The following is a 26739-nucleotide window of genomic DNA, read 5'->3' as shown; positions in this document are numbered from 1 at the left end:
AGGCTCCACCTCCAGGCAGGAGTCGACTCCGTTGGCACTATGACGAAATTCGGCACTCAAGAAGTCAGCAGTTTGGAAAAAAGCATTCAAGGGCTCTCAGAGACATCCACAAAAAGTCAGCAAATTACTATGTCAATAAATGTGCGGCGAGCGCCCATCTCAATAACAAATATCTCAAACTCGCTGCTGAGTAAAGCAATCTCCAAAGAAGACGCACGTCACTCTGGCTCAACTTCGATCTGGATAGCGTATTTGGTTAAACTCTTACTTGTCCAGAATCAAACCCCTATATACCCAATATATTTCACGCTTTTAAAGTCCTCCACTTGACAACAATCATTTTTTCATTTACTAGTGCTTACTTAGGCTCTTTTGACCATTGGCGTTTGGTGCAAATAAAAACAAACTTATTTCACCATTCCAACCCGACGTTTCGCTAGTCTCTCTAGCTTTTTTAAGGGCGATCTGTGTATTTTAATAACAAAAAGCAATACATTAATATAAAACCAGAAAAGGCATAAGTGCGTAACATTTCAATATTAGTAATCACAGTATTACATACAAACAAATATCACAAAACAAGAGGCAAAATTTTTTCAATTGTAATGTAGAATCAACGCCCCTAACACCAATATTTCCTTCGTCCAACCCTGTTAAATCTGTAAGTTTCCACGGACTTCCGTTAGACAATATTGATGACAATAATAAGAGTGTACGCACCTATACCATATGGCGAAGCACTGCTACAACAACACCAACAACAGTAGCTTAACATAAATTATGGAAAAAACTTTATTAACATAAATACTAAGAAAGTTTTAAGAAATACCTTAAAAATAAAAGCAATTATAAAAAAGAATTGAAAAAATAAAACGAAAATTTTAGAAGATGATTTCTTCTTCTATTAAATGCAAGTTCGAATGTTTTACAATACTTTACGGATTAGACTATTCGAATAATCGATTAGTCGATTAGCAAAAGTAGTTTAGAAAAATAATCCACTATCAATAATCAACTAATTTTTTTGCATTCGACAGATTCGACTATTCGAATAATGGTTTTATTTTCTAATTTTTAACGAGTTCTGCGATTTGTAAAGACGTTGTCGAGTTATTGTAATGTATCTGCAACTCAGATATTTTAAATTTAGTTCTTTGGCATGCTGAGAAATAAAAAAGAAATTACATACCCGGCTGCGTTTCCGGAAACTAATTTTCCAGCAAACAACAACATTTTTGTCTTGATTTTTTTGACAAAAAATTTTATTTATGAATACGTCACTTTTGAATATTCAAAATTTATCGATTGCATGTTATGTTGAAATTAAATACCAGTAAACTTGTCGATTTTCAATCAGTGCAAAAGTTTCAACACGACTTATCTACTCGTCGACTAGCCGAATAATCGATTACAAATGAATGTCTCTTTTGCAGCTATAAAATTTAATCAAAATCTAAAACTGAATTAAAATTTAGAAAATATTGTAACGAATTTTGGGAAATTGCGCTTATTTGAAACCTTCTGCTAACGTTCGATTCACTAAACTATTGAACACATCACTCCAATATTCTGTATTGCAAAATGGTCTTTATTAGACTATTTTGGGAGTAGTACAATTATACTTCACTGCGCAACTGATAGCTAGTTTAAATCAAACTGATTAATGACTACTCAGCTTGCGCTGCTTTTATACTCTCCGTTGCCTCGTTCGCATATTTCTCCTAAAGTCTAGACGTTTCACCTTCAAGAAGTTTTGTATCTCCTGCTTGGCTAGTTACCAGCTATATAAATACATACATATTTGTAATTTATAGCCATATGCATGTGTGTGTGTGACTAACTAATTCGGTTGATGACTACATCTGTGTGTGTGAGATAGCTCTTCGTCGCCTTCTACATAAGTTTTGCTAGCTTTAATGTGTACACGTACAAAAAAGTGGCTGATTCATGTTTTTGTTGTTGCGTGTTTATTTACTAACAGCTTAGTGATGCTAATATTCGTCACAATATTAAAATTTTTGATAATGGCTGTGGTGCTGCCCCTTTTTTGACTATGTTTCGGGAGCCATATCTTGAAGAAAAATTAGCATATCGTAATAAAATTGGGAAGACATACTTTCTTTATAGCAGGAAATATTTCTATTAAAAATGGGAGCGATCGGTTAAGAACCACGTCCACTTATATAAAAAAGATATTTATAAGGGTCACGGACTGGAATAGTAAGATATATCATAGCGAAAAAAAGCTTTGTTTAATGATATTTAACTTACCAAGTTTTATTGTAAGAGGAAATTGGGAGACAAGCGATACACAACATTTCTAGAGTCGAAAAAAAATAAATAAATTCCTCCTAACAAAATTCTATACACATGTTAGGCCTATAACAAGAAATAATTCCAGTTAAAATAACAAAAATCAAATTTCAACATATTTGGTGTATTATTTACTAAAGAATCAGTTTTTTGTGTTTTCCAAAATGTTATATATATAAAAAGTGGGCGTGGTTATCATCCGATATCGCTCACTTTAAATAGTTATGGGAGATGAATACCAAGGAACCCCTATACCAAATTTCAATAAGATATCTCAATATTTATTTCAAGTTATTGTGATCAAACAACGGCGGACGGACGGACATGGCTAACTCAATTCCTTTTTTTATCTTCAGAATTTTGGTATATGGAAGTTTAAATTAACCCGATTCGTTTATGCTATTACGATCATAATATTGAAACATATCGAAAGCTTCAAATTTTAGGTATATTACCTTAAAACGAAGATATGTAAATAAATATGGGGCATTCCATCCCATTTCGACCAATTTTGAACCCCACCCCTTTAGAATTGGCTGACAGTTTTTCTTCTTTTTCTAGCTTACTAAAGACGTTTTTCAGAAGTTTTTCAAATTTTTCATCCAACTCAAAAAAAGTTATGTATTTAAAAAAAAAACACCGTTTTTGTTTTCAAAATGCTTTGAATTTTTCAAAAATTGACCATTTGGGATCTTTTTTTTTTAAATTTGTTTTTAAATGTACTTTTCGGAAAAAATTCAAAAAAATGTTTAAAGTTTTTTTTTTGAAATTTTTCAGTTTTTCGAGATTTTTCGAATTTTGCCCTTTTTTCTCATAAAAAATTTCAAACAATTCTGCAATCATCCCCACTTATCCCGGAGTAGGCCGAGAATTTTTTTTTTTTTTTTATTTAATTGAAAAAACAACTTTAATTTTTTTTTTGTATTTTTTCCGAAAAGTACATTTAAAAACATATTTAAAAAAAAAAATGATCCCAAACGGTCAAAATATTTAAAACTTATTTTGAGTTGGAAAACGGTGTTTTTTTCAAATTGCTATAACCTTTTCAAAAATTGAGCGTTTGGGATCATTTTTTTTTTTAAATAGGTTTTTAAATGTACTTTTCGGAAAAAATACAAAAAAAAATTTTAAAGTTTTTTTTTTTCAATTAAATAAAAAAAAAAATTCTCGGCCCACTCCGGGATTAGTAGGGATGATTGCAGAATTTATTGAAGTTTTTTATGAGAACAAAAAAACAAAAAAAGGGCGAAATTCGAAAAATCTCGAAAAATTGAAAAATTACAAAAAAAAAACTTTAAACATTTTTTTGAATTTTTTCCGAAAAGTACATTTAAAAACAAATTTAAAAAAAAAAAGATCCCAAACGGTCAATTTTTGAAAAAGTTATAGCATTTTGAAAAAAACACCGTTTTTTTTTTAAATTCATAACTTATTTTGAGTTGGATGAAAAAATTTGCAAAAATTCTGAAAAACGTCCTTCGTAAGCTAGAAAAAGAAGAAAAACTTTCAGCCAATTCTAAAGGGGTCGGGTTCAAAATTGGTCGAAATGGGATGGAATACCCCATATGTAAAATAAACAGCAGCGTAAATGCCAATTCGATTTCACCCGAACTTAGACTCCCCTATTTTTTTTTGGAATAGTTTGTGCTTAAAATATGCCTCAGTAGGATTATTAAAGTAATTTACCTGAAATTAACTGTACAATTGAAACTCACGCTGAGTATATAATATATTCTGTTACACCCGAACTTAGACACCCTTAATTGTTAATTTTTATTCCTATTCCTCTCTCAATTCCTATACATTTTACTACTCTTCTTCTTATAACTTTTCATTTCCCATTTGCTTTCCTATTGTTATTCTCATTCCCAATTTCGTTCCTATTCCTATTCCTTTTCCTATTCTCATTCATATTCCTATTTCTGTTTCTATTCCTATTACTATTGCTATTCCTATTCCTATTCAAATTCCGTTTTCCATTCTTATTTTTATTCCAATTCCTATTCCTGTTATAATTCCAATTGCATTGCAATTTGTTTTCCCTTTCCTATTCCTATTTTTTATTCCTATTACTACTTTTCTTACTATTACTTTTTATTTCCTATTGACTTTCCTGTCCTTATTCTCATTCCTAGTCTCGTCCCTTTTACTTTCACTATTCTTACTCCTACTCCTACTCCCCTCATATTTCTATTCTTACTTCTATTCCTACTCCCACTCCTATTCCAATTCCCACTCCTATTTCTATTCCAACTCCTATTCCTTCTCCTGCTCCTATTATGTCCTTTTTGTTATTCTTTTTCTTATTCATATTTCTAAAAAGTATCGATTATTGAAAATTACAAAAATTTTTAGTTGTTTCAAATCTTCAAAATTTAAAAATTTCCAAAAATTTCATATTGCTAAGTGGATAAAGGCCTTGCCTTTACACTAGTATAAAGTATGAATGCTGGAGATTTCGAGTTCAATACTCAGCTCCCGAGAAGCTAGCTGATGAAGAAGTGGAATTCAGAAACATGTCCTAGAAACCATAGCCGTTTGTAAACTTTGTAATTTTCTCTAATAGCAATAACAAAAACAATTTTTTGAAAATTTTAAAATATTCTTAAGAATTTTATAATGTTAGGAGCACATTACAAATTTCTAAAGGAATTCATTGGTATATAATTTTTTGAGCTCGAAAATACCTTCTCACTGTATCGCAGAATTTCCTATCCCTCTTTCTCCTTCGCTCGCTTTAGAACTATAAATACATTTTTTTTTTTTTCAAATATATCACCCCTTTCTAAGCCCCCTGAAACCGATTCTACCATTAAGGGTAGCAGGGTGATTACTTTCGTCTTATGTACATAATTTATGCTCTTTTAATTTTTTTCTATATACGTAAATATTTAAGATTCAATTGGGAAGAAGTTTTTAGTTGTAACAAGATCCGAAACATTTTTGACGACAGACATACATACATATATACATACATACATATTTTCATGTCTTAATGCATAAGTGTGTTTCTTAATGAGAATCAAGCAGGAAGTTTCATGCAGCGACGATTAAAAATCTCCATAAATTTAGCTTAGAATTAAAGCTTCTGCAATGGCATTGAACTGTTAGTAATTCTCCTCTCAAATTCTTAATCTCCTTTTATTATTTTTTTATTCTAATTTCCTTGTTTTTTTTTTTTTTTTTTTTTTTTTTTTTTTTTTGCTTTGTTATATAGAGAGAGGTCAATGGCATTCACTTTTGACTTGGGGCACATCAATATAGACAAAATTTTTATACTCAGTTGAGCAGAGCTCACAGAGTATATTAACTTTGATTGGATAACGGTTGGTTGTACAGGTATAAAGGAATCGAGATAGATATAGACTTCCATATATCAAAATCATCAGTATCGAAAAAAAATTTGATTGAGCCATGTCCGTCCGTCCGTCCGCCCGTTAACACGATAACTTCAGTAAATTTTGAGGTATCATGATGAAATTTGGTATGTAGGCGATCTCAGATCGCTATTAAAATGAACGATATTGGACTATAACGCGTCCACTTTTTCGATATCGAAAATTTCGAAAAACTTAAAAAGTGCGATAATTCATTACCAAAGACGGATAAAGCGATAAAACTTGGTAGGTGAATTGAATTTATGATACAGAATAGAAAATTAGTAAAATTTTGGACAATGGGCGTGGCACCGCCCACTTTTAAAAGAGGGTAATTTAAAAGTTTTGCAAGCTGTAATTTGGCAGTCGTTGAAGATATCATGATGAAATTTGGCAGGAACGTTACTCCTATTACTATATGTATGCCTACTAAAAAATTAGCAAAATCGGAGAACGACCACGCCCACTTTAAAAAAAATTTTTTAAGTCAAATTTTAACAAAAAATTTAATATCTTTACAGTATATAAGTAAATTATGTCAACATTCGACTCCAGTAATGATATGGTGGAACAAAATACAAAAATAAAAGAAAATTTCAAAATGGGCGTGGCTCCGCCCTTTTTCATTTAATTTGTCTAGGATACTTTTAGTGCCATAAGTCGAACAAAAATTTACCAATCCTTGTGAAATTTGGTAGGGGTTTAGATCCTAGGACGATAACTTATTTCTGTGAAATATGGCGAAATCGGTTTGAAGCCACGCCCAGCTTTTATACACAGTCGACCGTCTGTCCTTCCGCTCGGCCGTTAACACAATAACCGACATATCTTTACTGAACTTAGTTCACGTACTTATCTGAACTCACTTTATCTTGGTATAAAAAATGAACGAAATCCGGCTTTGACCACGCCCACTTTTTCGATATCGAAAATTACGAAAAATTAAAAGAATGCCATAATTCTATACCAAATACGAAAAAAGGAATGAAACATGGTAATTTGATTGGTTTGTTGACGCAAAATATAACTTTAGAAAAAACTTTGTAAAATGGGTGTGACACCTACCATATTAAGTAGAAGAAAATGGAAAAGATTTGCAGGGCGAAATAAAAACCCTTGAAATCTTAGCAGGAATACTGTTCGTGGTATTACATATATAAATAAATTAGCGGTATCCAACAGATGGTGTTCTGGGTCACCCTGGTCCACATTTTGGTCGATATCTGGAAAACGCGTTCACATATACAACTACCACCACTCCCTTTTAAAACCCTCATTAATACCTTTAATTTGATACCCATATCATACAAACACATTCTAGAGTCACCCCTGGTCCACCTTTATGGCGATATCTCGAAAAGGCGTCCACCTATAGAACTATGGCCCACTCCCTTTTAAAATACTCATTAACGCCTTTCGTTTGATACCCATATTGTACAAACACATTCTAGAGTCACCCCTGGTCCACCTTTATGGCGATATCTCGAAAAGGCGACCACCTACAGAACTATGGCCCACTCCCTCATAAAATACTCTTTAATAACTTTCGTTTGATACACATGTCATACAAACACATTCCAGGGTTACCCTCCGTTCATTTTCCTACAAGTTTATTTTCCCTTATCTTGTCACCATAGCTCTCAACTGAGTATGTAATGTTCGGTTAGACAGGAACTTAACCTTCCTTACTTGTTCAATGTTGAGGTTGTAATTTTTGATAGGAACTGAATTTTGAGTATTTTTATGGGCTTAGCATAAATTTGAATTTGTAGCTCTTTGAAAAATTTAAATACAGATTTTCACTGAAACGTTGAATTGTTTTATCTGCCTAAAAGCATATTTTAAAATAAATTTAGCTTAAGTGATATTATTGGATCATAGACGAATAAAAATTGTAACGTATGTACATTTGCATGTAAGCATATGTAGTAGGGCTGCTTTGTTCTAGAAATTCGTGATATTTTTGGTACACAGTCAATAAATCGAACATGCAATTTATTTGCACCACTAAATAATGATAATATCTGTCCAGGTAACGAACTTCTTACATTTGACAAGTTCCACACTCAAACCATTCGCCTAAAGTAGGTGGCAACAGATCTAGAAGATTCAACGTGGTCATATGAAATCGTCTCAGAGATAGTAGGGCTACTACCTTAATAGTGCTAATTTCTGAAACATACTGGATAAATATCCGACAAACATACAAGAAGAAGAAGGCACACTGTTCAAAGAATGTCATAGGTTGCCTGAAATCAGCTTTCACCGAAATGATTTTAGTCCCCTGGGAAACATCATTTGTGAAACATGCCATTTTTCTCTGTCATGCAAAACTGCTCGACTAAAATGCCGTTGTGACGTCAAACGACGACAATGTGTGGTAGTTCTTAATGCATTTGCTCGCACGCAGTATTTTCCTCTTGAGAATTTCAGTATAACTTAGTATTTTTATGGTAAAGGTGGTTGAATGGAAGGGGTGACATAAGGTCAATTTCAAATAGGGAGGGTTATCGTTGTTGATGGTCCTTTGGCGGATATATGTAGGTATCCGTTACGTTCACGAAACAAGTACCTTCGGGAGTGTCTTTATAGCTAAAACAACAACACGAGGTCAACGACTATAACCCACTTTAAATGACCACATATTCAATTGAAGTTATGACCATATGAAATAGTTAAACTTCAAAGGGTTACAATGTCAACGATGTTGACATTATGACTATTCTGCTTTACCAAAAAAGTCAAAAAGTAACTCTTTTTTTCTTAACTGGCCATAAGGTCAATAATTTTTACTATACTTTTGCTATACTTGTATTCAATCGTACGAAAAATAGTTTTTTTTTTAATTTTTCAATGTTTCTGTTAGACGCGTAGGTTCCACATTACAATTGAAAATATGGTTGGAGTAATGTGGGGATACATCGCATGTAGGATATACGTTACGCATATCGGGGTTGATTCGGGACTAGTAAGAGTTTAACCTGTTACAGTATCCAGAACGAAGTTGGGTCGTGTCTCTCTTAGGAGTCTGCTCTCTTCCCCTATAAGGGCTAAACATATTGTATTCATAACAAGGTCCGAGTGCGACCTAGTGAGGGTGTATGTCGATTTTGTATGGATTACGCTTAGTGGCTTCTTACGCTTATCTGAATCTAACGGCTGCATAGGTAGTTGCCGAATCTCATCATAATGCTTGCAATTTCTAGGGCATATGACTGATAGTGAACGTCCAATATTTGCGCCACCTGTTCCTTGCACGCAATAAATAGAACGCTCGTGGATCTGGTTGGTGATAGATCACGCGAGGTGAAGAAACGAAAAAGACTGGATACATAACTATTTATTTTAGAAACTGATTCGCCTGTTGCCATTATTGTGCAGTCGTCGGCATAAGAAATTATATTAACTCCTTGAGGTGGGGCCGGCAGTTTTGATATTTAGAAATTAAATAGAATAGGAGACCATACTATGGCATCCCTTGTATAATTCTCCTAGGATTTTAGGTTTCGAAAGAGCGTCCCATGGTTAACTGTGTCAAAAGTGCCACAGGTAAAGTGCCACGACCACCGTCCTGGGATATAGTTTTGGCTGGCTTGGTCCGTAATTTATCTGGGTGTTTATTGCGTTTAGCGCGCTTTTAGTGTTATGCATTTGGCGGAAGTCATACTGATGGGTGGCTAAGCGAAGATTCGCAGTAAAATGGGGGAGAAGGACGATTTACAACGCCTTCGCTACTGTCGTAACCACATTTAATTTGGTGTACTTAATCCCGAAGTGGTCATAAGATCAAACGGAAATTTCCTAAATCTTTTATAAAGTTTAATTGAGCTTTTTTGGAGTTAACCTTATGTCACATTACCGGTTGAATATGCTTATCTATTATTTTTGGTGCTTGACGTATCACGAACTTTTGAATGGCTCATTTAGGTTGTGGATATGATATGAGCGGATTTAGCATATGCTAAAACCATGTTTTGAAAAGTGATAATACGATAAAGATTGAAAGAATACCCCTTTGATGTGTTCCGAACATCTGATCAATGTTTGGGAAGCTTTCTTCTAGGTAGAATAGGTCTTACGATAGCAATATCGAAAACATATCGTACATTGAACCGAAAATGTACACATAAAATACAGGGAGCAGTGACATGAGGTCAACTGCCAGAAATGGCTACAAGGTCAACCATATTGACATTATGTTCACTCTGCTTTTTTGAAGTGGTCACAAAGTCAACTCATATTTCTTAAACGGCCGAAAGTTAAATTATTTTGCTTCGTACTTGAACGTTCATACTAAAATTTAACAGGTGGCGAATTATCAGTTCTGTGCTTCAAAAATTTCATGTGAAAGCTAAAATTGGAAAGTCGGCTAATAGATCCGATATTTTGCTCAAACAAGCCTTTAGATTTTTAAACCGTACGGATAAGCTTTATGGGTGAGGTTATCTACCAGATATAACCTTTTCAGATGACATTCGCATACCAAAAGAAGATGTAGCTGAGCTCTTTACGAAATTTTAAGATTCGTGTTAAAAGGCTTCTGATGAAAACAAAGTCTACGCGTGGTGCACATTTTTTGTTGGGCTTATATTTCTGAATTCGCAATTATGTTTATATCTATGTTTTATTCATTTCGCTTGCGGTTTTGTTTAGCGATTTATGTATCTGACTTACGTGCACGACTTTTATTCTTCATCTTCAGTTTCTTTCTGCTTTTATACCTTTCATGAATATGAAATGGTATATTAACTTTGGTCCGATGTTCGTAACGTTGAGAAATATAGAAGATAGACTCACCATTAAGTATACCGAATTGATCAGGGCGACGAACTGAGTTGATATAGCCATATCCGTCTGTCTGTTTGAACGCAAACTAGTCCCTCAAAGTTTGAGATATCTGAATGAAATTTGGCACAAGGATGTATTTTTTTTATTATATTTGACATTTGTTGGATCCGGTAGGATCGGACCACTATAAGATATATCTCCCATACAACCGATCGTTCAGATAAGATGATTTTGGTTATTCCTGCCGCAATTTAGAAAGTATAAACGTGAAACTCGGTGATATATATATTCTAATATATCATAGAAGATATCCCGAAAAAATCACTTTGGTCGGAGCTATATATAATATATATCCCATACAACCGATCGTTCAGATAAGGGGGTTTTTGCCATTTTTTATTTTATATTTATCTTAAAAATCGTTTAGGTATGTACATCTGTTCACTATATATTTCCTACCTTATACATCCGATTATTTGTAGATTACGAACGGGATAAGATTATTGTTCAGCCCCATTCATGAAAGGTATGAAGTCTTCAGCACAGCCGAAGACAGTTCCGTCCTTACTTGTTATTCTTGCTCTCTTCATCTAATTCTTTATTACTACCAATCAAATGCAATGCTTTTGCAAAAAATGCCTCTGGCAACGTTGATCTATGTATTGTTATATCTATTTATTTGATACTAATGCCGTTCGAAGAACTTCTTGTGCAACTGCTAAGTTCGAGCAGTCTAGGTTGTCCGGTCATGCGGCTGAGCCCATTCGAGCCATCTAATTACTTATACTTTCTTGTATCATCTACCTTGCGAGGCTGCCTCTGGCGTTTGCTTAATGAAGTAAAACACAAATAGTGCAACACAGTTTAGTGCTCTAGCCTATGCTATTAGAAAAGCCTTGAGCGGCACTAATCTCCTTCATATCGACACTTGGAGCCATGTACTACCGCAAAAGTCCACTTATGATAATTTAGTGAGCACATCGCTATGTCAGATAACAAAAATTGATTGCTGCACAAATTAAGGCAAATTGGCAGTTAAGTTGGCAGCAAATGTTGGATATAGAGGAAGGAGATGCTGGTGACGTGGTAGGGCTAAGTCAAGCTTCATTTAACAGTCTTAACATACGCTTCATCGTCGGCGGCTTAAGATTCTACTCTTCTTCTTCTTCTTATGCAGAATGTGAATATTTCATTAGTTTTTATGGTTTTACGCTTGTCTGAGGCAAGAAGAAGGTAAATGCTTTGTAGATATACAAATATAATTTAGAAGCATTTCAGTTAAGATATTGTGAAGATCGCATACGTGCATAGTTCGTTCTTGAGAGGAAGAGAGGAGGAAAGTTCGCTGTAAATGCGAGTTGGTACCACTGTGATCAATCTTCTGTGTGATGCATTTGCACTTGTGAAGAGTTTAGCTACGCAAAGAATTTAAAGAAATGAATTCATAAGGTCGAACTGAAATTCAATGGACGAGCGATATTATCATATGCCTAATTTATCTTTCGGAGAAGTTCTTCGTGTACTTTATTTCTTGTGTAATGAATTTAACGCGTGATGCAGCAAACGTCGCGTGATGTATATATCATGTGATGATTTAGAAATGCTTCGTAATTTTTGGTGTGATAATTTTTCTGTCAGAAGTATGGGGAGAAGAGAATTTACAGAAAAGTCCGAAAAACCATCGAAGTTTAACCACATTAAACTGTCTTTCATGACAAACAACTCCACCGGGGGAGGAGGGAGGTTGACGTGAGAGAAGGAGAGAAATTAAAAAGGTAAGAAGATGAGAGGATAAGAAGGAAAGAGTGGGAAAAATGAGGGGGGGGGGGGGGCTAAAAGGCGACTAAATGTAAGACGCGAAGGAGCGAGGGACTCAAGCATTTGAATAGCGCTATCATTTCAAGGGGTTTCCAGCGCAATGTACAGCTTCTCAAAACCAATTTTCTACCTCAGCTACCCGTGGTAAATCATGTTTATTTACCAGGCGATGTTCTGGGCGATCACAGTAATTTCTCGCGGAAGTTGGGGGCGGATGTCGCAGGTGACTTAACGCGCTCATATCAAAACGTTCCCGAGATGGGTGGGCTAGTACCTTTATAGCTTTATTTTTTTTGGAACGTACCAGATCAATATTGACCAAAGGCACATTAACATCGATAAAACTCTCCAAAATGTCACGGGAGTCTCCTTATCACTACAAGAAAATCAAGATGAAGTGGCGGAGCGAAGTATGGAATAGGAGAGAATTAAAGGCACGGAGGTTTGGGTAGAGGTAGACATTAAGCAAGTTTGAGAACCTGGAAGAATATGAGTGCGGGAGAGCTAAAGCGAAAGCATTTAGATTCCAATCATCAGGCAAGAACTTATCCCTCCATATTATGTAAAAAAGAAACAAATTATGAACCCAGGTTATCCATCAGCGCCAGTCGAGTGGGGCAACATTAACACCATCGCCAAGGATTGAGGCCTTCTGGCGCATCCCTGGGCGCTTTGTTCTACCACCCATATACGAAGGCAAGTGTTCACTCTATTCTTTAAGTAAATGCTGGATATAAGCAAATGTTGTATATTTGAGACCAGGTCGCTTATTTCGTTTTTATAAGAGTTTGCCCCGGTCTTAAAACCTATCGTTTGTTGCCCAATGTTTCGGAAATATTTTCCGCCGCTATTCCTGCAGGATACCAGCTACAGCTCTTGGCACTCACGCCTTTTCCAATTTTTTCTTCTTACAACAGCACTGAAGTTTGTTGTCGATCGATGAAAAAAACGATAAATTTTCTGTAATAAAAAATCATCGTAGTCGACATTGGCGACTAACCGACTAAACGTTTTAGCCCTTCAGTGACATTTTACGCCAGCTGTCACTATTTCGCGATAACTGACTGACTGATCATTTGGAGCGCCAAGGGACGCTAACTCTGCCTCCATATGCCTGTCTCAACTCAGTTAGGGTCCTCCCTTCCTCTCCTTCCAAACTGCGGTGTCGACTGAAATCTTAAACGTCTTAATCCACTCGCATAACATGACCAAGCTAGCGAAGTTTTTGGGATTTTATTCTTTGCACTGTACTCATACTTGGGTAAAGCTCATATAGGTCACCATTATGCCTAATTCAATACAAGCCATCGATATAACGGACAGGACCATTAATATCCCGGAGAAATTTTTTACCCCACACTACGAGGGCCTTCTCATCTTGTTTCGACACTTTTCATGATTCCGAGACATGAATCAAGATTGGGATGATGAGCGACTCGTAGAGTACGTCGAGAGAGGACTTTATTTTCCAATCACGCACTCAGCCCAAAGTAGCAGTTGTTGGCAAGAGTTATTCCTCGTTTCATTTCTTAGCTGTTAGTGCTGGTTTCCTGGTAAAGGAAGTCGATTCTTTCTTGTATGACAGCCGATAAATCAGGGCCTTGTCCTCATTTACCGCAAGGCCGACTTTTTTTTCTTCTTCCATGATAAATCGTTGAGACTTCAATATTAAATCGATTACTTTTCGATAAAAAATCTATATTTTTCGACAATTATTCGATAACTTTTTGTTATCGATAACAAATATATAACACTTTAATAACTAATCGATAACTCGTCTATACCTCTTCAATGACAGAGCGATAGCAAATGGATAAAAAACCGATTACTCATCTAAAAATAAATGAATAGCACGCCCATACCCCGTCGATGACAATCCGATCATTAGGTTCATAAGCTTACCTGCAATAAGTGCCTAGCTCAACAAGGGCTCAACCCAATAAACTAATTAGGCTCAATCTAACAATATAAAGTTTATTAAGCACATTTTATGAGGACAATTTTCCATAAAACTATACCTTGTTGGGCTATCTGCATGGAAAACCTGCCATATTTTCGATGACTCGGCTCGCCGAATGATTTTGCTGCTACAAGTCCATACATGTTTGCAACATGGCTAGATCGACCGACCATTCACCCATAAAAAAACCATTGCAACCTTCACCATTGATATTGTTAACTATTATTGCATGCATATAAAAGGGCAAGCGTTGTTGTTATTGTCGATATATTTGGAATAGTTTGAAATGATCTGCTACAACAACAAAGTATTGATGTTGTTCCTGCTACCAAAAGCAAATACTTCTTTTATTTCGATTTCAGTAGTTTGCTTAGACTAAACTTCAAATGTGTGTTGTTGTATTTGTCCTTTCCGTTGTTGCTCTGTTGTTATTGTAAACTTAGCTTTTCTTTTTGTTTGCTATGCAATTTTCTATTCGCCTTGCAAAAGTTAACCACATTAGCATGTCAACAATAGCAGCAACAACAAAATTTCCACACTTACAACAACAACAACAACAACAGCAATGTTAACTTAGCATCATCATTTCGTTTGTTCGAAAGGCATTGTGGACAAACAATTTTAACAAAAAGAAAACTACATTCACCATAGTAAAAATTTTGTGAATAAATAGCATTCAAAGTCAAATGATTGCCACAGCGCCATATAAAAAGATCACCAGCAACAACACCAACAATGGAAATGAAACTATATAGCGACGTAGGCAACAACATTCACTGCCAAAAGCGTTGGTTTATTACTAAAGCTTCTTCTGATGATTTACTAACTTGCTCGTTATTGTTGCGTTTATTAATTTTTTCTTGGTACTGTTCATTTATTATTTTGTTATTGCTTTTATTTTTTGTTTTAGCTCTTTTTTTAAGTATTTTTTATTAATTCTTTTGACTTCCTTTATATTAAGTCGGTGTCATGTTTGCCTGCGAATTTCAGTACAAAATAGAGGAATTTCGCCGGCGATTTTTGAGTAACTTTTCATAGAGCTAAAACTTGTTTCAAAACCCGACAAAAATGCAGCGGGTTAGGGGGCTTAAAATATACCCACGGTAGGTATACCTGCCGTAAGAGGCCACTTAAATACCAAATTGATTCAAGTGGTTGCCAGCGCAATATATAGCTTGTCCAACCCAATTGTCAAACTCACTAACCCGTGGCGAATCCTGTTTCTTTACAGCCGAGTCTTTGACGACCTCAAGTTCTCCATGGATCTAGGAGGTGGGAGGGCGGTATGACCTAGAAGGTTTCATGACGTCATACCAAATCGTTCCCGGGAAGTTTGGGTTAGTACCTTAATGGTGCTTGTTACCGGAACGTACCGGATCTACATCCGGCAGAGGACTATCAACATCGATAGCACTGCCCAGGGCCTTCGTGGAGTGTCCTTATCGCTACAACAACAACCACAACTACAACAACAATGCAACATAAGACAAAAAACTGGGGCTATGCGACACGGAGATCGTAACTTTCATGAAGTAACTTTCTGATAACTTATAGACCTGGAACTTAATAGCTTAGAACCCTATTAAAATGCAATATTTGGGTTCAAAAATTCTGTAAGATGTAGAAGAGAAGGAGATAGTTTGACATATTTACACAAATGTGGGATCTTAAGATCAATTTACAAGTAACTTCTCATTGAGCTAGCAGCTTGAAACCTCACATTTAAAGAAATGTCCTCGAATGCAAGGCACCATTAGAGGTAATTCGCACAGGTCGATGTGTTAGCAAAGTAGGGTTCAGCACTCGACTTATCCACAGTAGACGTCTCGATTCGCTTCGAAGAAACTCAAAAGAGGCAGGAGCTGCATATGATCAACCAAGCAGTTACGGCGTGAATCGAAGTGCAGGCCTGCGAGTTTCTAAGATTGTGTCCAAACTCGCAATTTGGTTCTGGTTCTGTTACCTAGTTCTATATTATGTCTGCGATGATATTGAAGGCTCCCGATCATTTTTCGTATCTTTGAACCATACTTGGACGCAAGCGCATGAGTGTTCGCGAGCTGCTTGACGACCATGCAAATTCATCGCCCTAAGCTTTTCTCGGTAGAAGCTTTATCTATTTGCATGGATTTACGCTCACAGCTCTAGTCTGCTGTTGGTTATATGATGTTCAGCTAAACTTGGACTTTTAGTTTTATTTTTTTTGCCTCCTGTTATGCCTTGGCTTCTCTATTACTTTGTTATTTCTACTTCCTTTTCATCTTCTTCTAGCGTCTCGATTAACAATAGGAGGTAACTACCACCAACCGACAGCAAATCTGTAGCGCGCAAATACATTCATTGCCAGTCGCTTCGACTTCTGAATTTTAGATCATATTGTGCCTCTATAAAAGCTACAAGGTACGCCAGCAGCTGCCGGCAACTCAACGCCACACCTCTAATAACCAAACTATGCAGTGCGGCTACTCGCAATCGACATTCACTTGAGTGGTTGGAAAATTCACGGCTGTGAATGTAACGAGTTATTTTTCCTTACTACAATATCAATTGCAGCTTAAATTTTTCCCTCTCGATGCTTGTTTTGTTGTTCTTATTTCAATTCTTATTCTACCTACCTACTAACCTAGGCGTAGATACAGTTCTTGTGGTGTATGTGCGATGTTGTTGTATGCGAAATTTTTATTCTTGGCATCTGCAACGTTTGCTTGTTGTTTATTTCCGACTGACAATTGCTGCCATTACAGCCGGGCATATTCATAGGTAGCAACTGAATACAGCAGCAGCAACGGTAACAGACAATAACCTACAAACAACAATAACAATGGTTATTATGCTTATTGCAACGCGTTTTGATTTTGTAGTTTTGCAAGCAAAATGAATGCAATAAAATGAAATGAAACTGCATTCCTCAATCGAGCTGTAAAGCTTCACCTAATATCTGGTTCTAGATTTTTCGTTCATAACCATATCAACATAGAACTTGATTTAATACAGAAATGCAATTTATTATCTATACCAACGCACGAAGTGTCATAATGAACATGTTTATTACATTCTAGTTCTTTATTAATGAAATCATCGTGATCAATGTCTTTGAATTTTTTTTCTGCTGAGGGCAGACTCCTCTTATATAGCAGCTGAGCTGGATTGGAGAGATTTAATTTATCGATGTATACATATTGTAATGCAATGTGGTGGTAACACTGGACAAGCAATCCCTGTCGCGGTCACATGCTCAATTCATCTAGCCAAGTTTACGCGGATGATATTGTCGTTTTGTATTTGCTCACGGTATGCGGGAACACAGAATGTGTGTGTAAGGTAAGTGTAGACGTAAGCATAGCCTTTAAAGTGTTACGCTATATGTGGTGTTGGCACACTGTATGGAGGAATACACAATGTAAGCGTAAGTGTAGTCACTATAACGTAATGTGGAAACAATGAGCGTTGTAGAGGTGAAGTGAGTGAAATCAGACAGCAAATTAAGGAAAGGCAAAACAAAGAAAGGAAAAAACATTTGAAACGGCGGGAGAGAAAAAAAGAAAAGGAGAGGAGGAGAAAAGAAAGTAAATATAAGAAACAGGTAAGGACGGGGCTGTCTTCCGCTGTGCTGAAAACCTCATACCTTTCATGAATGGAGCTGAACCATAATGTGTTGAAATTTCAAAAATTTATAAAATCTGAATCAGTTGTATGGGACATCTTAATATATAAAAAACACGTGTCACCAAATTTTTGGCCGCGATGGGCTCCTAAACTACTGAACCCATTTTGAATTTGTTTTGCGCCACGTGTGTAGTTTGATCTAACTTGAAAGATAGTATAGGTTATATCTCAGTTTATGGTCGCAATATTATTTTATTGCAATATTTTTTATTTGTTTATACGTAATAATAAAATGTTACGTACACGCAACGGCACTCACATTTTCGGGGGTGCGGATATACTTCCGTGTAATTGCTTTGTGTTTAATTAAACAATCTGCTTATCAATAAAAAATATTATAGTGAATGATATCAAGTATAGCACATCACCAAGCCCACCGAGAGGGTGGGGGGAGGGGGTCCTGAGGGGGCCCGCGATTTAGAGGTACTATGACATTTTTTTTATTTTTTTTATTCAGGAGAGTCTTTAATTGTTCCATGTGCAATTTTTAAGCCGAATTTCAAAAGCATCGAAAATCTGCATTTCGTTTTAATATTATAGTGAAGTGTGAAAAATAAAAATCTATATATATGAAAAGAAAGGCTAAAATGTGTGTTAGTTGGTCGCCGGTGTTTGAAGAGATGCGTCGGTCGATTTTGTTCAAACTTTCACACAAGTTGCGTAAACCTCACGCGGTGGTTACTACATAGGTTTGGTTGCGATCGACGTACAGGGTCTCGAGATATAGGCCGAAACGTGGACCCGAGTACCCCTAGAATGTGTTTATAGAATATGGATATCAAATGAAAGCTGTTGATGAGGGCTTTAGTAAAGAGTAGTATATTATCCAGAGACGGACTGGGACTGGGATTAGGACTAGGACTCGGACTGAGACTCGGAGTGCGACTGGGACTGGAATAAAATACATACCACCCACTGGGACAGGCAATAAGGGATGCAGAAGAATGAGAAGGAATTGAGAGAAGAGAAAAGAGATTGAGAAAGAGAATGAGACGAAGATGGAGATAGATGAAGCGAAAAAGACGGAGGGAGGAGTGAATAAAATTATTAGGAAAAAGTGAAGAGGGGGGAGGGCAGAGTCAGACGGAAAAAGCTTATTAAAATGTATGCAGATAGGCCAAATTTAGGGCAGGACAACGTCTGCCGGGCCTTCTAGTAAATTATATATATGTAGTGTTTTTATTTTAATATTTATTAATTCATTTTATTTTGTAATATAAGAATGTTAATAATAGTACATAGTTTAGATTAATAGCAGATAAATCATTTTAAGTTCAGTATAGTTAAATTGATAACTTTAATTAAAGTTGTATCGACTACTTTTTATATTAGCGCGCGCGTCTATCGAGATTGGGTGTCCGTGTTCAACTGTCCTTTTTGAATCGTTCGTTAGCTGTTCGTATAGTTTTGTAGTTGGCGTTGGTTAAGCTCGGCAGCGTTTCGTTCAGTCTGTCCTAACGTGTATAGGGTTGCATTTGCCTTAACCCTTCCTACATATATGAGAGGACGTGACGATTTTTTTAGCCAACAATTCATGCCTTACATGTAATCATCCTGCGAAATTTCAATTTTATTGCTGTTAAAATTAAGAATAAATGAAAAAACTATATTTTTCGAAAAATTGGTTGTGTAGGGGTATATACTATGGTAATCCAAACCGGTCGGTCCGACAAATGATCAATCGGACACCCAATTATACCAGTTCACCAAATTTCATTAATATATTTAAAAAATTGAGTGACTAGTTTGCGTTTAAGCATACAAACGGAAATGGTTAAATCAACTCAGTTCGCCATCCTGTTCATTTCGGTACATACATATATTGGTTGATCAATCTCTTCTCTTTCAAGGACTTACAATTTTGAGGTTCGCGACAAACTTAATATACCATTTAATTTTCATGAAAGATATAACAAACCTAAGTCAGAGCTTAAACCCACCGGCGTGTTATCAATTTGTTATCTAAATGTCATACATTTGCTACCAACAACATAGGTTTTTAAGGATATACTAATTTTTATCGACTAGCTATCGGTTGTCGGAAAAGTTATCGGTTTGTTATCGAAAATGTATCGATATGTTGTAAAAATGCGAGCGATTTGTTATCTAAATTTATCGATAGACAATCGAAAATTATTAAATGGTTATCGATTTTTTATCAAAAATCGATCAGCTTGGTATCAAGAAGCTACATAATTTTCTTGGACAAGTTATCGATTTACTAACGATAAGTTATTGAATATCTATCGAAAGTTTATCGATATGTTACTAAAGTGATATCAATTTTTATCAAGCTGTTATCGATTTGTTATCTTACAGCATTATATGGAAACAAAAAACAGAGCGAAAATGAGCGAAATCAGACAGGAAATTAATGTAACGCAGGGTAAGGAAAGAAACGCAAAGAAAAGGATAGGAAAGGAAAAAAGAAACGGGGGGTTATGGTAAAGGAAAGATTTGACTTCAAAACCAAAGACAATACCAATGATGGGAACGAAAACGGCCTGCATGTTATCAATTTGTTAATGAAGTGTTAATGGCATTGGCAATGGCGAGTACCGAAGAAGATTTAACGATGAGCTGTACGAGCTGCACGCAGACATCAACATAGTCCAGCGAATTAAAACGCAGCGGCTGCGCTGGCTAGGCCATCTTATGCAAATGGAAGATGCCGCTCCTGCTAAGAAAGTGTTTCTATCGGAACCCGCCTATGGAACAGAGGAAGAGGGCGGCCACTACTCCGCTGGAAGGACCAGGTGGAAAACGATTTAAACTCCCTTGGTGTGACCAATTGGCGCCAGTTGGCAGAGAGAAGAAACGACTGGCGCACCTTGTTGAACGGCCATAACCGTTTAAACGGTTAAGCTCCAAATAAATAAGTAAGTAAGTGGTAACGTCTTGTTGTTCCTGAGTTTTCGGTTTGCTATCGGCGGGCTATGGAGCTTTTGATATTCGATTAATAGAATATTCGAATTACTCGAACTCCCTAATATTCGGTTTTCAGAGTACGATTATGTAAAATCGAATAATAGTGCATCGTCGATTATTCAAATAATTGCTCTTTGTTGATTATTCGAACAATCGCTGCTGAATGATAATTCGAAATGAAATGTGATGAAATGACCTCGAACTATTGGCTTTTTGTAGCAGACGGTTAGGATAAGAGGGCATTGGCTTTTGTATTTGCCTTTGGAGTCACCCGCGATGATTATACGGACTGTCGGAATGATTTGGGGAATTTCCTAATGATCTTGTGGACTATTTCAGGGTTCTCCCGGTGTCAACTAGGGATCACTTCGTGGTAAACTCGGGATGGTTTTGGAGACTTTCACGATGTCATTTCAGGATCATTTTATGGTAACTTCAGATACTATCAGCGTCATGTCCTAATAGCTTAAGGAAGGTTTTGAAGACTATTTCTTCCAGGGTCATTTCGTGATTAATTTGTGGTGATTTCGTGATGTTTCCGGTACTCAGGCAACCTCCAGGTTCATTTATGCCTACATATTACAGCAGTTGCCATGCCTAACGGCTTTAAATTTTACCCACATTACTTATTTCTTCCCTCTTGCAGCATAATCACTATATGTATGAGGTTCCAATTATGTTGTCTCTTACAGAACACTGTTGTTGTAATGCTGCATATATGTTTGATGCACTGAAGTGCCTAGTTTATTTCAAGAAAGATAAAGGGATTGGCGACACTGAAATTTTTGGGAATAGATTTCAAAATTTTTTGGAATAATATCGAAATGAAAATGATAAACATTTTCGAGCATGTCTGGTGTTTAATGGTACCCAATGTAACTCCTTAGTGTGTAATGCCGAAAAGTCTCAAAACTATCCCGTAATATCCTCAAAATTATCGAGCATTACTCTGAAACTAATCACGAAACTAGCGGTGACATGTCTCTGAAACAAAATTAATTGGTAGCACTTAGGTCATATTTAGTTTCTTGCAACTCAAGTAAGTATTTGTAAAAACCGTCTGCGGTTTTGCGATTAATTATGTGGACTTGAATTTAAAGCAATGTGCTATGAACAGAGTGATCCTAAATGGCTTTTAAAAACTTTTCTCACGTTTTCTTGGATCCAAGGCGGATTTTCAGTTTCATAGAACATTTTCAAGAAATCGGTGTTCAAAGCTTACTTCTCAGCCTATTGTCACTGATCACATTTCGAGCGTACTTTTGATCGTAGAAATATGAGGTACATGACACGTTAGAAAAGTACGGACGTCGCCTTTATTTTTAAAATTGAAAAAAAAAATTCGATAATTGACCATTTTTTTACTCTCTTACGAAAATATTAATATTTCCCGAAAATTTGTATGTTTACTTATGATTTTCTCACCGGAAGCTGAAAGTTCGGAGAATCTTACTACGGACACCATTTTTGAGACATACCGTTTCAAGATTTCAATATCTACTAATAAGTCGAATTCACAAAAACTGAGCAGAGAAAAATATTTTTACATGCATGGCGTATGCGTAAGTTTTTTGTATAAAATTTTCAAACAAAATCGAACTTCGATTTTGAAAATCGAATAAGCGCTGAATGGCAATTTTTCGAATAATCTAAACAAATCAACTCTTCCAAAAGTGAAATTCGATTGATTAACGTACAAAAATCTAAAATCGAATAATCTAAAACTCGATTTATCGAAAAACAACTAGGGCTCTTAACTACTTGTTATCAATTTTTTATCGACTAGCTATCGGTTTGTTAACGAAAATTGGTCGATTTATTATCGAAAGAGTAATTGATTATTTAATGGAAAGTTATCAAGAATCTGTAAATTAGTTATCGAAAAGTCATTGACTTGATATCAAAAAACTATCGATTTTTTAACAAGCGATTATCGATTTGTGATCATAAATTTATCAATGAGTTATGAAGAAGCTATCGGTAGTTGTAGGTAGCTCTAGATAGCAACCCTATATGGCATACCCTGCAAAAATTGTTGGATTACGTGTTCCATTTTCTTCATGTTGGAGTACTCTAACAATACTCCTTTGCAATGCATTTGCGGACCATCATCAGCCGATCATTGCTCGTTTTTTAAGGACCGTGATTGCGACACGATGACGATCGGACAGAGTTGCCAAAAGTAAAATATTGCGTACAAATAACTGATAATAAAATTTTACTATGGCAACTCTGATAAAATGCAACCGCGCAATGGTTTTATGTATACATGTTATAGTATAGAGAAATATTAGTTTCTTTATTCACGCAAATGCTAAATAACATAAGAACATTCGCAGTATAAAACATAAAAGTTGTATTGCCCCTCTTCATTTACTTTCATTTTAAATTAAATTCACTCCGATAATTCTTTCCGACACAATTCCTCTTTAGTATTTTGGCATATGATCATCTGTGGGTGTTCCATGGAGTACTACAGTGAAAGTACTGTGGAAAGTACTCTCACGTATGTACTCTATGGAATACTCACAAACAAAGCGAGAGTGAGATCACCTACTCCTCTCCTAGGACATCGTAATGTTAATTGGAGCACATTTCTTGTATGAATACAGATTAGTTTTGGAACACTCCTATACTCCTAAAGGAGTATTCCTTACACTATTTATGGAGTACTCGCGTTTTTCGAAGGGTAGCTCATTTAATTTGGAAACAATTTGTTGAACCTTGTAAAATTATCATAAGTGGCAACACTTGGTAGAAAGTCTTAAAATGTGATAATGCATCATTCTCGTTTTGATGTCGGCGCTATCTTTTAAACAATTACCATTGAATAAGATAAATGTACAAATTTCATTTTAAAAAACAACAGGTGAATTTTTTTATCGTAAATGCTTAATATTTCAATCAACAAGCTAATTTAATTTTGTTTTTGTTTCCTCCAATTTATAGCTTACCATCTAACGCAATTCGTTTCCATAATAAAAAGAAAACTTGTTTCAATAAATTTCTTGTTTCCAATGTCTGCTTCATAAAATATGAAAAATTATTAACTTGTTTTATCATAAATTAGCATTAATTATAAATTAGACAGCTACATACATACAAACATAACACACGATCAGCGACATATGAATAAAGCAAAAGTTTGTAAAGAAAATGTTGTAGCTCCACTTCACCAATCAAGTTGTTGTAGCTGGTTCGGCGTTCGAGGTGATTGTATGCAAATCAACAAATGCGTTCACATTTGCGCCTGCGCAATTGAATCTCCTCGTACAGCATTACTCCGGGGCGCTAACAAACAAGCAACGAAAAAATCATTCAAGCATTCAAAAACAAAAAACACGTTTCATTCGTGTTAATAAGTTTAATTTACTTTGTTGGTTTTGTTTTTTGTTTTGTTTATCTACTTCAGATGCTAAAACGTTGAGTTCATCTTTAAATTTTCAGTTATGATTCAGGCTTAAACAATTTTTTGCGTTGAAGTTAACATTCATATTTCGTATAGAATTTTTAATTAAGTGATTAATGCATTTGCACTTGTTTTTGGAATTAAACTTTTTGGTTTAAAAATCTCCTCTCAATATGGCACAAATGTTTTATCAAAAAATTAGATATGCAGCGGAAGGTTCGTGCAAATTTATACATGTATGTACATGTATGGCGAACTGGTATAAAGCCTAAGCAAGTAATGAACCTGATACCGTAACCAACAAGCATAAAAATTCCATGGAAATTCGCCCATTGCCAGGATGTGCTAGTTTGGGCTGTGTTATCAAGTTAGCATTAAAATTGTCTTTAAGAGAGTAAATATCATGTTCTATAAAGTTCTAATGGTATTCGAGAATAAGTTCATCCGGCTGATTAACGCAGCTGTAAAAATAATGCGGCAAATAAGATCCGCAGGGTATTCCTATTTAAACACAACTTTTTCAGCATAAAACAACAGAAGCTGCTATAGAGTTGGGTATATCACTTTCAGGATGGCTTTACATCCTTTGCTAACACTTCATTTCAAGCATGCGTGCCTCATCCATACTGACGACGAAAACTAAAAAATAAAACAACATTAGTAGAAAACAAACAATGAAGCGAGCGTGATCGCCGTTCGTTTGTTCATACGACGTTCATACTCGTTGTTGTTGTTAACCCCAGCGGGTTAGGGGGTCAGAATATTCCCGCGGTAGGTATGCCTGTCGTAAGAGGCGACTAAAATACCAGATTCAAGGGGCTGTGTAGCGCAACCCTTCAGGTTGCCAGCGCAATATATATCTTCTCCAAACCCAATTGTCAACCTCACCTATCCGCGGCGAATCCTGTTTCACTAACAGACGAGGCTCTGGTGACCCCAAGCTCCTCATGGAACTTGGGGGAGGGGAGGGAGGGAATGGCCTGAAGGTTTAATGTGGTCACATTATTTCGTTTCCGAGATGGTCGAGCTAGTCTGTTGTTGTTGCTTTTGTAACGATAAGGATACTCCCCGAAGGCCTTGGGGAGTGTTATAGATATTGAGGTTGCAGATCCGGTACGTTACGGTACCAATCCCAACCATCTCGGGAACGATTTGTTATGACCGCATGCGACCTTCTAGGCCATACCGCCCTCCCACCCCTAGATCCATGAGGAGCTAGGGGTCACTAGAGCCTCGGCTGTTAATGAAACAGGATTCGCCACGGATAGATGAGGTTGACAATTGGGTTTGGAGAAGCTATACATTGAGCTGGCAATCTGAAAGCGTTTTGGGTCTTCCTTAACCGTCTGAAAATGATAGTTCAACTTGACTAAGTATAGTTATTTATTGTGCAGATAAGTGCGCTACAGGGTTGTGCTACACAACCCATTGAATCTATTTGGTATTTAGTCGCCTCTTACGACAGGCATACCTACCGCGAGTATATTCCAACCCGCTGGGGGCGTCGAGCGTTTTAACGGTCCTTGTTATCGGAACGTACTGGATTTATATTCGTCAAAGGACCATCAACATCGATACCACTCCCCAAAGCCTTCGGGAAATTGTCTTTACCGCTACACCGACAACAACAACAATAAGTAAATTTAAACAAAAAATGTATAATATACTATCATACCCGATAGGCGTTCTCTGGCCGAAAATTTCATTACGTACGTTTTAAAAGTATTCCTTACTTCCCTCCTTATCATCTATTCCACTTTATGTTTAATTTCTTCTTCCTTTTCCAGTTCCACGCTTATATACGTCCCCATCTCTCTCTCTCTACATCACTCATACCCTCCCACTTCCATGCCCATTTACACTCTGAGCCCCATGTTTGCGCTCAGTTTCACTTCCGTTTCCGCTCACACTCACACGCATTACTGTCCTGTGTACAGTAAGTCACCAATGCTATGCTAGCTCTTCGCATCCTACTTCAAACAGCTTTGCGTGTATTACCTCATTTCATTAATTTTTAGTGGATATATTTACACTGTCAATTTGTCCAGGTAGAATGCTCAAACTTACTCACCATCGCATGCTTTGGGATATCAGTGGCATTATCTGCTTCACAATGACGAAGTGTTTCTCCTATAAAATAAATATGCTCTGTATATCGGCTACCAGGCCGCCACTCTTTTTCCTGCAGGAACTCGCGCCTATCATGAAACCTTCCGTCAAGAGATTAATTTCTTCGAAGAAATTTTAGACAAGCAGCCTAATTTTTTCGCACTTACTTCTCGCATACACTTTTTTGCACTCATGTCGCTTACTGCCTCTTTTTCTGCCTAGGCGTTTCTCTACTCTCTTCGTGTCACACTTATGCTTACTAACAATACGCGTTGCTCACAAGCGCAAATTGCTAAAGAGTCGATTTCCTGGTTAAATCTTTTCAAATACTAAGCGACTATTCATGCATAACTTGTTGTAATATAGTGAGG

At 36.2% G+C, this 26739-nt stretch overlaps 1 protein-coding gene across 10 annotated transcripts in view; it reads left to right on the top strand.

Annotated features, from left to right (window-relative positions):
* Window positions 1-26739, top strand: part of LOC137250634 (peptidyl-prolyl cis-trans isomerase G) — a 546463-nt gene that overhangs the window by 15018 nt on the left and 504706 nt on the right. For 3 of the 10 annotated variants that reach the window (XM_067783771.1, XM_067783773.1, XM_067783769.1), the window contains exon 2: window positions 17316-17577. The exons of the other annotated variants lie outside the window; for them this stretch is intronic. The gene's annotated coding sequence lies outside the window, so the exon portion shown is untranslated. The remainder of the gene's footprint in view (window positions 1-17315; window positions 17578-26739) is intronic. 10 annotated transcript variants of the gene reach the window in all.

This window comes from Eurosta solidaginis, chromosome 4 (assembly GCF_040869045.1).
Source record: "Eurosta solidaginis isolate ZX-2024a chromosome 4, ASM4086904v1, whole genome shotgun sequence".
Lineage (NCBI taxonomy): Eukaryota > Metazoa > Arthropoda > Insecta > Diptera > Tephritidae > Eurosta > Eurosta solidaginis.
Note: the sequence above shows the minus strand (reverse complement) of the source record. Positions and strands in the feature narration are given on the sequence as shown.